This window comes from Tupaia chinensis, unplaced genomic scaffold (assembly GCF_000334495.1).
Source record: "Tupaia chinensis unplaced genomic scaffold, TupChi_1.0 Scaffold000023_1, whole genome shotgun sequence".
NCBI classification, from domain to species: domain Eukaryota; kingdom Metazoa; phylum Chordata; class Mammalia; order Scandentia; family Tupaiidae; genus Tupaia; species Tupaia belangeri.
The window spans coordinates 4,165,241-4,175,476 of record NW_006159453.1 but is presented as its reverse complement, the minus strand read 5'-3'; the positions used below and the strand labels follow the sequence as shown (position 1 = coordinate 4,175,476).

Sequence of the window (10,236 nt, the reverse complement as noted above, 5' to 3'; positions counted from 1 at the left end):
GGGGAAACAGAGACTTGGGGAAGTTAGGATGATTTGCCAAAGGACACACAGCTAATAAGCAAAGGAATCTGATTTAAAATCTAGAACTGATTTCAGAGTTTGTTTTCTTAAACACCATGCAAAAATGCAACCAAATCTACAAAGACCACCTTAAATTAGGGTCCTGTAGGTTTTCAGGGAATACTCCTCTAGCTATGCTAGGTGTGGTTCCAGAATGTCACTAGCCCTTGCTGGGCTTCAGTTTTTTTCTTCAGTACAATGTGAAGCATTGAGAATGGTGACTCTAAGGCTACTTTCAGGCTCTGAGACGCTGTGACGCAATGTAGAACACAAGTGAACGTCCTAACTTGCAAGTCAGCTTGGTCAAAACAGAAGTGTGCTTGTGTATGGACCCTGACATTTTTTCCTTAGATTGCAATCATGATTTCAACACACAACAAAAGCTGTGATATGTTATCCTAGCAGAATAGTGACTTTTCCAAATGAGTATTTAAAATATGTTCAGTCTTGGAAGTATAACTTTTTTGAACTCACAGAACATTCATCGGAATAGTCTACATAAGTCATGGCAAAGTTTCCTCTTGCTGTCAATGCAATTCTGAATATCATCAAAATAAATTCAGCATTGCATTATCCAAATCTGTAGCATCCCTCAGCCCCACCTCACCGCATCACGTCTCAATCAGACGTGCATTACAGTTACCTGACGTTGGGCTGAATCTTAGAGTGAATCTACGTGGTTTAGAATAAAACTGAAATGAAAAGTTCCCAGCCATACCACTGAATAACATCCTGTTTGGGGGGACTATTTTTTCCCCCATCAAATCTATGCAATAATTCCTTTGATTTGACTTCTATTTGGAAGGATCTGCCTAATGCCATTTTTCTGAAACATTTAGAACAAGATACAATCTCATTATAGTTTGTTCCACAGAGTGGACCTTTCAGAGCATAAAGAAACATCTGTCTTCCATCTGTAGTTAGTGCCTGAAAAATAGGGCTTTTCAATGGAGTACTTTGTAGGCCACTGATGCTTTTAAAGGGCAAGAAATCCATTTCTGACTAAAATCTCAATAAATATGCCTAACAGAATAGTTTCATCTTACACACTGTTTTTCAATGCTCATTTCAAAGACCACTGTAGCAGAACAGTTTAATAAGAACACAACAGGCTTGGTTCTAGTACTTACTCTCTCCTGCACTAGTTCTGTGAGCTTGGGAAGTTATTTAACACTGGTAGTTTTAGGTTTTCTCAGGGATACAAAATACAACACTAGTATTTACCCCAGAAGATAATTATCTTCAAAAAGACTGGCATGTAAGTATGGCAATAAATAAACATCGGTTGGTGTTCCTGCGCTGTTATTTCTGCTGTTCATAAAGAGTGGAATGGCCTGATTCCTGATGCAGTAGAAGGGACCTAGGGTTCAGAAGAAGACTTGAATTTGCACTCTACACTGCTATCTACTAGTCATGTGACTCTGGGCAACGCCAAATGCCTCTCAACTTAGCTTCCTCATCTGTAAAATAGGGGAAATAAAAATAGCTAGCTCAAATGTAACAGCTGTGAGGTTCAAATGAGGTGATTTATGTGAAGTTTTTGCCAACTGCCTCCTGCATGCATTATTTTGTTACTGTTAGTGTTAGGAATGGAATGTTTGAGTACCCCTGTGATGGTATTAGGACGTAGGGCCTGAGGAGGTAAATAGATCAGGACTGTAGAGCCTCCATGTTGGAATTGGTGTCCTTATAAGAAATGAGAATAGAGTTAGAAGTCAGCTGTCTACCAGCCGGCAAGAGGGCCCTTGTGGAGAACCAACACTGCTGGCACCTTGATCTTAGACTTCCCAACCTATGGGACTGTGAGAAAAAAATGCTGTTTCAGTCAACCAGTCTACAGTATTTGTGATCACAGCCCAAACTAAGACCATCAGTAACAACCCCAGAGCAGTGAGTGTGTAGGCACTTGTGTGTATGAGATTGGATAGGCACAGAATATATCCAGTGAATACATGCAAAAAAACTGGTAATTTTTCTGTATTTTCTTGAATTTTTGTAGCATGTGCATGTAGTCTTTTTAAAACTCAAATTACTTTAAAAATGCTAGTGATATTGGAATGTTTAATTTAGGTATTCCAGGACAAATACTAATGCTTTGGGGATTAATATAACTTCTGAAACTTGCTAGTATATGGTCTAGGGGAAATTGTGGTTCTTGAAGATGAAAACCACTGACTGAGTCAAAACAGGGGGTTCTAACCCTGTGGCCTCCTTGCTCTAGAGTGTCTGTGACCTCTTCCCTCAAGATTTGTACAATATTTGTCACCAGTAGTTAATGGTAAGATATATTGAGAGTTCGCCATGTGTCAAGCACCGTTCTATGTATGATAGCTTCACAATAAGCTCAAGTTAATTTTTGCAACCATTTTATGAAGCAGGTCATATTATTACCTATATTTTAAAATATCAAGAAATCAGGGACCAGCAGGTGGCGTGGTGGTTAAGGCGCTGGACATTCCCACATGGCCAACCACGGTTGCTTTCTCAATTTCCATCTCTCTCTCTCTCTCTCTCTCTCTCTGTGTGTGTGTGTGTGTCTATGGTCAAATTAAAATAAATGACTGAATAAATAAATAAATAGTTATTTTAAAAATTTTAAGCGCTGGACATTCCCACATGGCCAACCACGGTTGCTTTCTCAATTTCCATCTCTCTCTCTCTCTCTCTCTCTCTCTCTCTCTGTGTGTGTGTGTGTGTCTATGGTCAAATTAAAATAAATGACTGAATAAATAAATAAATAGTTATTTAAAAAATTAAAAAAATATATCAAGAAATTGAATCTCAGTGTTTCCTAACTAGCAAGTTAGGAAAACTGAATTTTTTTCCTAATCTGAAATCCCAGCCTGTTATGTTATAGGTTTATTATGAGTGGCATAGGACTGTGAACAGGATTAAATGAATTAATAATCATCCTCCAGTATCTGAAGGATCCCCGTAGATACCCAAATCCATGGATGTTCGAGTCCCTGCCAGCTGGCCCTTTGCATGTGTGGGATACAGAGAAGCGACTAAACTTACAAAGTGCTCAGAAGAGTAGTGGTCATAGCCTCCCATCAAGTGCCAGAATTGACCTGCTGGAGTCAGAGAGGAATTTAGAGACATGACTGGGTCAGCAAAAGTATATGAAGTTATTTTTAATAAATCAAAGAGTTCCATTTATTCTGCGACTAATCGCGCTGTTTTCAATATAGTCTGGGCTTTAGTTTTTACTTTCTATGTGTGCCATTTCCTAGAAGACCTCCTACCACCTGTGCTAACTTAGCTGTGCCTCACTCGCCACCTTTTTTGCAAAAGTACATGAAGTTATTTTTAATAAATCAAATAAAAGAGTTCCATTTATTCTGCGACTAATCGCGCTGTTTTCAATATAGTCTGGGCTTTAGTTTTTACTTTCTATGTGTGCCATTTCCTAGAAGACCTCCTACCACCTGTGCTAACTTAGCTGTGCCTCACTCGCCACCTTTTTTCTGCTTTTAATCAGAGGAAGATAGCATTTTATAATGCAGCCCTGGGGTGACTACCCACACAAGCAGAAGGGTGTGGGTTTCATATAGCTGGGATTATTGCGTCTTTCCTTTTTGGTTTTTATTGGGTGGTGTTTCTACCTGTGGGAAGTAAAAGTTTGTTTAACACCAGGAAAGTTTGAGAGCCGTTCTCAGTCTCATACAGGAATAGCAACCACATAACTGCTTGCTATAGAAAGCCAAGGGACAAGTAATATTTGAACCTGACTGAAAAACACCATTTTCTCAGTCAAACATCTGACTCACAAGAATAGAAATCAAGAGAAGAAAATACCTCCTGATTGCCTCTGTAACTGCACTTTCTGGAGATAGGATCGCCACTGGTTATGTGTGGTTACTAAGGTCTTGAAATGGGACTCGTTTGGACAGAGATGTTCTATAGATGCAGAATACATGCCGGATTTCAAATAATTATTTAAAAACAATGAAATATCACTGTTATGCCGGTTATATGTTGAAAGGATATCTTTTCTATATTGGATTAAATATATATCATTAAAATTAACTTCATTTTACTTTTTAAAATGTGTATGTTAGAAAATTTTAAATTGCCGATGAGCAACGGCTTCTCATCATGGCGGACCTAGAGATAAGGCGCTTCAGGACTACCGCAAGAAGCTGCTTGAGCACAAGGAGATCGATGGCCGTCTTAAGGAGTTAAGGGAACAATGAAAAGAACTTACCAAGCAGTATGAAAAGTCTGAAAATGATCTGAAGGCCCTACAAAGTGTTGGGCAGATTGTGGGAGAAGTCCTTAAGCAATTAACTGAAGAAAAATTTATTGTTAAAGCTACAAATGGTCCAAGATATGTTGTGGGTTGTTGTCGACAGCTTGACAAAGGTAAGCTGAAGTCACGAACAAGAGTTGCTTTGGATATGACTACACTGACTATCATGAGATATTTGCCAAGAGAGGTGGATCCACTGGTTTACAACATGTCTCATGAGGACCCTGGGAATGTTTCTTATTCTGAGATTGGAGGGCTCTCAGAACAGATTCGGGAGTTAAGAGAGGTAATAGAGTTACCTCTTACAAACCCAGAATGATTCCAGCGTGTAGGAATAATACCCCCAAAAGGCAGTTTGTTATTTGGGCCACCAGGTACAGGAAAAACACTTTTGGCACGAGCCGTTTCTAGCCAGCTGGACTGTAACTTCTTAAAGGCCATATCTAGTTCTATTGTAGACAAGTACATTGGCGAAAGTGCTCGTTTGATCAGAGAAATGTTTAATTATGCCAGGGACCAACAGCCATGCATTATTTTTATGGATGAAATAGATGCTATTGGTGGTCGTCGGTTTTCTGAGGGTACTTCAGCCGACAGAGAGATTCAGAGAACTTTAACGGAGTTACTGAATCAGATGGATGGATTTGATACTCTGCATAGAGGCAAAATGATCATGGCTACAAACAGACCAGATACACCGGATCCTGCTTTGCTGCATCCAGGAAGATTAGATAGAAAAATACATACCAATTTACCAAACGAACAGGCAAGATTAGATATACTGAAAATCCATGCAGGTCCCATTACAAAACATGGTGAACTAGATGATGAAGCAATTGTGAAGCTTTCAGATGGCTTTAATGGAGCAGACCTGAACAACGTGTGTACTGAGCAGGTATGTTTGCAATTCGTGCTGATCATGATTATGTAGCACAGGAAGACTTCATGAAAGCAGTCGGAAAAGTGGCTGATTCTAAGAAGTTCGAGTCTAAATTGGACTACAAACCTGTGTAATTTAATGTAAGATTTTTGATGGCTGCATGACAGACATTGACTCAATGTAAAAATGAAGTTAAGGAAAATTATGTATGTACTGGCAATCTCATTAAAAGTACCTGAATAAAAATATGTATGAGTAACATCATAAAAATTAGTAATTCTGTAATTCAGCTTTTAAGATTGGTACAGAAGAATTTGTATGCTTGTTAATGTTGCATTTATTGCAGCAGAAGTTACAAAAGAAGAGAGTTGAAGCTTTTTGTATTTGCTGTGTGAGCATTTTGTAAAACATTGAAAATGATTTGAGATAGTAGTACAAAAGAGCATTTCTTATGACTTATGTTATATCATTTGTTTTCCTCATCCTAAAAAGTTGAATAAAATCTGTTTGATTCAGTTCTCCTTAAAAAAAAAAAAAATGCCTACATGGCTCCCATTGAATTTTTACTGGGCAATGCTGCTCTTGAATAAAGCCTAAACTATACCTTGACCTGACCCTTAAGTCTCCAGTATCTTATACACATTAATACAGAAAAATGGCTCAATTCAAGTCTAGAAATAAATGTACCTACTAGGATTAATAATGCAGCATTCTTGTCCTTAAGAATAAAGAAAGTGAATTAAGATTCATTGAACCCTCCGGTAAGCCCTGGGTACCCCTGAAAGTTAGTATTGTCATTTCCACGACACAACCCACCTCCAGCCTTCAAGGCCTCCCTCATTCTGGACCCAGAAATCTTCACACTGACATGAGCACAGGCATTCTCTTCCTCATGGTCTTCTCCATACCTTTGCCCTAAATACCTCCCTTCTGACTCTAGCCTGTAACTATCCTCTGTCAACTGAGAGAGTGGCCCAATGGCTGTGTGCTTTCTATGGCCCCTATTCCAGTGCCAGGACCTGTATTTACTTATAAATTTGTGATCCTTCAAAATCCCAGTAGATAGTTAACTGCAAGGAGATTATTGCCCATGGGAAAGCACAGGGACGGAGTTACTTTTTAATCAGCTCAGCTTCTCCCCACGTGACATCTGCAGAGATCACTCTCTTCTTGAAGACAAAGCAATAGTCCTTCTAGACTACATTAGCATGTGCTAAATTCTCATTTGGTAGGAAAGATGTCTTCAGTTTGTCCATTGGAGTTTCTAATTGGCTTCTCAAATTTAGAATGTCCAAAACTGACTCCAGACTTTTTTTCCCTCCCTGTTCCTCTTATGCTAGCCTTCATCTCGGTGGGTACTTTATTCTTCCTGATAGCCAGGCTAAAAGCTTTAGAGTAATCCGGGCCTCCTTCACACTCCCCCATCCAGCATATCCTTTCAGGTCTATTTTCAGCATAATGTATGAGGGTCTTCCAAAAGCTCATGGAAAATGGATTTTGTTTTTATTAAATCTGCATGGATTTCAAATTTTTGCACCAAGATAAACGTATACTTCAATTCCATTTTTCCACAAACTTTTTGAAGTCTCACCATAATAACCAAAATTCAACCACTTCTCAGCACCCAACGCCAACTTCCCTGGAGCAAAACATTATGGGGGTCTTCCTTCAGTTATCGTGCTAACACTCTAACTTTGTTTCTTTCAGTCTCCTCAGCACAGCAGCCAGAGAACCCTGACACGGCTTAGATCACAGCCGTATTCTCTTTGGTAGTGCCCAAATTCCCTCTGTGACTCCAGCCTCAGGGCCTCCACCCACAGTGCTCTCCCTCCAGTACCCACATGGCTCAGCGCCTCCTCCTCAGTGAGGAATTCTCTGCTCAGCCTCTTTATAATTTGTCACTGTCCTGCCCAAATAGACTCCCTTCTTTTGCTTTCTTGTTCTCCACACCCTTATCACCAGCTGAAATAGTGTGTCTTTTCATTTATTATTTCCCCCCAAATATAAACTCCACGAGGGTGAGGATTCTATTTTGTTCATTGTTATTTCCCTAGTTCTAAGACAGTACATACCACAAAATAGATACCCAATACAATTGTTAAATGAGTAATGACATTTTCAGATAAGGACAATGAAGCATGAGGAAACTTAGTTCAAGGTCACCAGACTAGTGAGGGAAGGAGTTAGAATCAGAACTCAGGGCCGCTCGAGTCCTGAGCCTGTGCTAGCTCACTCCCTCAATCCGGCTCGAGAGATGAGAGGAAGGTTCTGATTTCTAGCCATGAGAGCTGGCAATCTGATGTGCCATGGGGGAAGCATCCACAGGGTTCAAATGCACCAATAAATCCTGCTGGAAGTACTGAAATGAAACAGAAACAGCACTTTTGGCAGTGTGGTTGACAGTCTCTGAGATTGAGGAAAGTAATTTGAAGGCATCTGCTGAAGCCTTCCCGTTTTCAGACTGGCTTTAACTATTTTTCTTTCAGCTGTAGCTTTTGGAATAATGAATGTACCATATGTCTGTATCTCCAGGTTCCCATACAAATTAGGAAACTAAAATTGCCAGATGATTAAAACAGATTTCTGCTTGTTTCCATGGGAAATCAGCTGCTATGAACCCTTAGGAAATGGGAGGGAGAGTGTGTTCAACTGGAGGTGTTCTCTGGCAGGTGACTGTGCCTCCCTGCAATCCAGGACCCAGTCCACAAGTTATCCAAAACTTTCACCCAGGTTAGACTGTGCTGGGCTGCTCACCCTGCAGGTGGCCAAGTGAGAGCGCAGAGGTCAGTGTGCTTTCTCCCATGCCTTTGAGCCTCTACCACGGGGGCTGACATGCTGGGAAGGACCCTTATTTGTGACCAATAGGCACTGAGTACTTCAGGGCCCAGCCTCATCCTCCCAGTGTGGTTTCAGTGTGGTCTGAGCCCTCCAGGTCAGTCTCCAGGAGGACGGCGGGGATGCACCAGCAAGGGTTCTTACTAGAAGCATCCCTGTACCCAGTTCATTCAGGGAGTGGGGAGGTGTTCTGTAAAACACAACCAGTGTGCCCTGTGTGACTGGCCAAGGAGATCTCCAGGAGGCTGATTACTGGATCCTGCCTGCCCTAGAATTAGCATCAATTTACCTAAAAGAAATAATGAGGGGGGAGGCTGCGAAAAGATTGCACTGTTGTTTTGCCAGTGAAAATCACTGACTTGCCTGGGGGAAATGGGTTCAAGAGCTGACTCTCTCGGGACCAGCAGTTAGTGTAATGGCTATGTTGCTGGACTCCCACGTAGTCGACTGCGGTTCGAGTTCCGGACCCAGTGGCTTAAAACACACTGGGCACGTGTGTGTGCGTGCCCAAGATCCCGAGAGAATGGAAGAGAAGAGATTGCAGGGTGGCCATCCCCCTCCTGGGGGTGGTTTCTCGCTTTCTATCTCTCTATCTGTCTGGCAAGTGCACGAGCCCTATAGCAAAAACCTCTCCAAAAAAAAAAAAAAGAGCTGACTCTCTCTAACCTAGCTGGAAAGTTGACAAATTTCATCCCAGCTTACTCCCGGCTGCAGGGGGAAACGATAACCTTTCTTTGCTGTCTTAAACCAAAGGATGACTCAGGCATACCATAGGGAGGCTCGGAGCTGGAAACCAGGCAGTGAAAGGGAGTACAGAGTTTAAATTTGGATTCAGAGAACCCTGAGGACTGGCTCTCAAATTTACTAGCTATGAGACCTCAGGGAATGCTAAGCCACCATTTGAGTATTTACAAAGTGAGGCTAATAGTGCCCACTCCTTAGGAAGGTTACAAGGTTCAAATAAACTAACGGAAGTAAAAACATGTATCTCGAGCCTAGAGGGCAGTAGGTGCTCGACACGGTGTGGCTGGGGTTTTTTTTCTCTGTTGCTATATTTTACTGCCAGAATTGGAAACAGATCACTTAGCAAACAACAAATAGTGCTCCCCCTCCCCCATACACCTCTGTCACCAGCACCAGCAACTTGGTTCTCAGAATTGCTGTGTAGGCAGGGGATCCGAATCTTCACACACAGCATACCATTTACTTGTAACTCGTTGGCCAGGCTTGTCTGCTTTCCCAAGGGAAAATGTTTTTCAGAAAAACTAGATAGTGAAGGACATTTGTGCCTTCTTCCAGAAGGAAAGAAAGAAAAGAAAAAGAAAAAGGAAAAAAGAAAAGTCATTGTAGAAGCCCATGGAATTAAGACTATAGATCCCAATGCATCCCAAATGCCTTTCCCTATGTGAATAAAACTATTTTGACTCCTCTGGTCTTCAAATGACACATGGGCATGATTCCTTAAGCACGAAGTCAAGCTAACTGGTTCTGCGTAAGCCACAGAGGAAACAGTATTATTATTTCATAGTCCTGGGGAGGCCTTCAGTAAATCAGTTTTTCCATGACAGCCATGCTATATAAAGTCACTCTGGCGACTTGATCTACATCTATAGATTCCACTAGTAGCTATTTAATATTTTCTTGGTTCTGCTTCTACCCGGACTCAGTTCTGATACTGACAGCCAAGAGTTGGCACAGACTTCACAGGTTAAGGGCAAAGCCCTCCATGGGACTGCCCTCCCTTCAGATGCCAGCTACAACTTGCAGGAGGCCCCAAGCTCACCCACACTTGGAGCCATGTGCCTACAAAGTCAGAGGTTCCCATGACCTCTTTGGGTGAAATAATTCACTAGAACAACTCCCAGCATGCAAGAAAGTGCTGTACTTATCATTACAGTTTTATTAGAAAGCACACGTCACGAGAACTGCCAAGTGGAGAGACACATAGGACAAGACCATGGAGAGAACACAGGGCTTCCAGACCCTCGCCCCGGGACACTCAGGCACAACTCCCTCCTGGCATGTCTCTGTGTTCACCAACCAGGAAGCTCCTCTAATCTCAGGGTCCAGAGATTTTATTAAGGCTTCATTGCCATGTGAGTGAACTCAATCTCTAGCTTCTTTTTCTTTAGTTGAGTTTTTTTTTTTTTTTTTTTTCTCTTTTTTTTTTTTTTTTTGGGGGGGTTTTTTTTTAGGGCTCGTGGGTTTC

At 41.4% G+C, this 10,236-nt stretch overlaps 1 protein-coding gene and 1 pseudogene across 2 annotated transcripts in view; both read left to right on the top strand.

Annotated features, from left to right (window-relative positions):
* Positions 1-10,236, top strand: part of LRRC8B (leucine rich repeat containing 8 VRAC subunit B) — a 104,604-nt gene that overhangs the window by 92,496 nt on the left and 1,872 nt on the right. The window lies entirely within an intron of this gene.
* On the top strand, positions 4,143-5,413 carry LOC102478916 (26S proteasome regulatory subunit 10B pseudogene; annotated as a pseudogene).